Below are 3,014 nucleotides of genomic sequence, written 5' to 3'. Positions count from 1 at the left end.
GGGGTTAGGGTTAGGGTTAGGGTCGCCTTAGGGTTAGGGTCTCCCAGTCCTCACCCGCACAGAGCCCATTCTCCTCCAGTAACCAGAGTGATCTTTCTGGAACATAACCTTTGGGCCTCTCTGTGGTTTGCTCCCCCCACCCCCCCAGCCTCACCTCTCCCACTGGGACCCTCCCTTCTGTGGGCACCCAGGAGTGTGGTTTCCCACAGGTGCCTCAGCCTGATTCCAAGCCTTGGCGTATGCTGTGCCTCTGCCAGGAGCACTCTCTCTCCTCCTGCTTCACGTCTGGCTTGTTTCCCCATTGGCTGAGCCTCGGTTTGCGCCTGATGACCTGGCTCATGCCTGCTGAGTGTATGTGTGCTCTTCCCCCACTTAAATGTAGGGCTGCATGGGTTTCCAACCTTCTAAGCCTTACGGTCCCCTTTGTAAGATGGGGAGCTGATGGCCCCCATCTCTGGGAGCAGGAGGTAGGGAGGCCCCATGGCAGACTCAGGACAGGCTGGGAGAGTGACTGTTGCTGAAAACAGCCCAGAGCCTGCCCCCTTGAAGAAGGTGTACGTGTTCTCAGCCCCCAGCTCTGGGGTCCTGCTGCCAGCCTCTGGCAGTGAGCCTCCTCATACCCTGTCCCCTGTCCCTATAGCTTCCTGGACCTGTTCTTGCAGATGGTGGAGAAGCCCTTCATGGTGGGACACAGGGTTACCTGCTACATCTTCACCGACCAGCTGGCTCCTGGGCCCTTGTGCCCCTCCCCCACCAGGGAGGGCTGGAGGGTGGTGGTCCTCGAGGTCTGTGGTGCCCCACACCGGCAGGATGTGTCCATGAAGCACGTGGCGATGGTCAGCTGTTTCTGCGAGCAGCACTTCCTCCGCGAGGTGGACGACTCGGTGTGCAGGCGTAGACCTGGAGTTCTGTGACCACGTGGGTGTGGAGATCCTCTCCCTGCTCTTTGGCACCCTGTACCCCAGTTCCTACTGGGCAGCCTGCAGGGCCTTCAGCTACGAGTGCCAGCCATAGTCCCAGGCCCACATCCCCAGGGATCAGGGCAGCGTTTACTACATGGGGGCCTTTTTGGGGTATTGGTGGTGGAGGTTCACTGACTGACCTTGGCCTGTCACCATGTGATGGGGGGCGACCTGGCCAATGGGACGGAGGCCATGTGGCATGACAAGAGCCACCTGAGCAGGTACCTGCTGGACCACAAGTTCACCAAGATGCTATCCCCGGAAGACCTGTGGGACCTGCAGTGGCTGGACTGTCCCCTGGAGGACCTGTGGTACCCGCGGCTGCTGGGCTCTCCTGGAGGACCCGTAGGCCATGTGGATACTGGGCTGTCCCTGGAAGATCTGTGGGATCCGCAGCTGCTGGGCTACCCACCACCCCCTCCCCCATCACGAAGAAGCTGAGATAAATGGCTGTGCCCAAGAATCACCAGGAAACCAGGAACACACGAGGGGCTGCCCCCATGTCCATCAGGAGATGCTGCCAGGGGAGCCGTCAGAGCAGGTTCCTTCTTCGGTCCCCTTGAGGGAGACTGTGAGGCCCAGATGTCCAGGGCCCCAGCCACACCTGCATACGGGAGGCCTGCGGGGGGACACAAGTTCCTCTCTTTGTGGTCACTACATTTTGATAACTTCTGGGGCATTGGCAACTGTGAACGGCTCCAGTTTTATGTCACATGTTTTTCTGTGTCAATCTGAGCAATCCTCTTTAAAAAGAACAGTCGAGAGAAAAGGTTTCCTCCCTGGTCCTGAACAGACCCATCTTCGTGGGGCTGGGAGTGGCCCTGCAGCCCCCGTGGAGCCAGAATGGGCCTGGCTGGGTCTTTCCACCAGTCCCGTGGGGCTTCAGGGTCAAGGGTGTGCCGAGCCACCTGTCAGACCCCCAGTCCCCTGACTGCCAGATGCCTTGGCTGTGGCCGATAGCTCAGCCTCCAGGAGAATGGAACCCTCTGGGTTATATGTGGTTCCTGCCTTGGTTTTGAATGGCTATTTCTGTGCTGGTGTTTGTAAAATGTGGGCACCGGCTCCGTCTGGATGCAGGTCCTGTTGGGATTCCTCCGTGCCCACCGGTGGGTTTGCCCTTGTGCCCTCATCTGCCTGCGCTGTGTCTTAGCAAGCATCCACTGAGTGCCTGCTGTGAGCTGTCACCGACAAGGGGCAGAGCCTGAGAGTGAGAACTAAGATACAGGATCCGCGCTCCAGGGCCCTCCTGGGACTCACGATGGCCCTGACCTCCTGCCTCACTTCTTTCCTAGTGTGGTGTATCAGACACGTAACTGACACCGTGAAGCACGTTTCAGGGTCAATTCAGTGGCAATGAGTACATTCGCTCTTCTGGACCTGCCACCGCCATCCACTGCCACAACTCTGTCCTCACCGCCAACTGAACTCTACTCACCCTAACTCTAACCCTCCACTTCCCCTGCCCAGTCCTGGCACCCACGAGCTCCTTCCACCTCTATGACTCAGTTCTCCATCCCTCACAAGTAGGGTCCTTCAGTATCAGTCCTTTGGGGACTGACTTATTTCATGTAGCACAATGGCCTCAAGGTCTGTCCCCATGAGCCTGGAGCTGACCCACTTTCCCCCCAAAGGAGTGGCTCAGCCCTTTCCTGTCTACGCTGAGCCTCCTCAGTCCCCTCTGCCCCTCATCTTCCTTCTCAGTCTGAAGATGATCCCAACCAATCTGCAGCTTTGAAGACCTGTTCAGTCCAGATGCCAGGAACATCCCCCGGGGGTCTCGGGCCTCACTTACCCCATCTGCCCATGTCAGGCGCCTGGACCCCCACCAGCTGGCCACCCGCTCCTCCCACAGGTGTCCCCATCTCAGGAGAGGGAAACACCAAGTCCAGGCCTTTGGAGTCCTCTGTGACTTCTCACTTCCACCAACTCTCCCAGTAGTGAGGTGGCTGCCTTCAGATGTTCCTCGGTTACTCCTGTGCCTCTGGGGTCTTCCTGGAACCCTGGCCTGGCTGTTCTCGATAGCTCGTCCAGCGGTACCCTCACTTTCTGGGA

At 58.7% G+C, this 3,014-nt stretch overlaps 1 pseudogene; it reads left to right on the top strand.

Moving 5' to 3' along the window:
- The first annotated feature begins 480 nt into the window (after positions 1-480).
- LOC123947707 lies at positions 481-1,445 on the top strand (annotated as a pseudogene).
- Positions 1,446-3,014: the final 1,569 nt, after the last annotated feature.

This window comes from Meles meles, chromosome 1, assembly GCF_922984935.1.
Source record: "Meles meles chromosome 1, mMelMel3.1 paternal haplotype, whole genome shotgun sequence".
Lineage (NCBI taxonomy): Eukaryota > Metazoa > Chordata > Mammalia > Carnivora > Mustelidae > Meles > Meles meles.
This window is presented reverse-complemented; position numbering and strand designations above follow the sequence as displayed.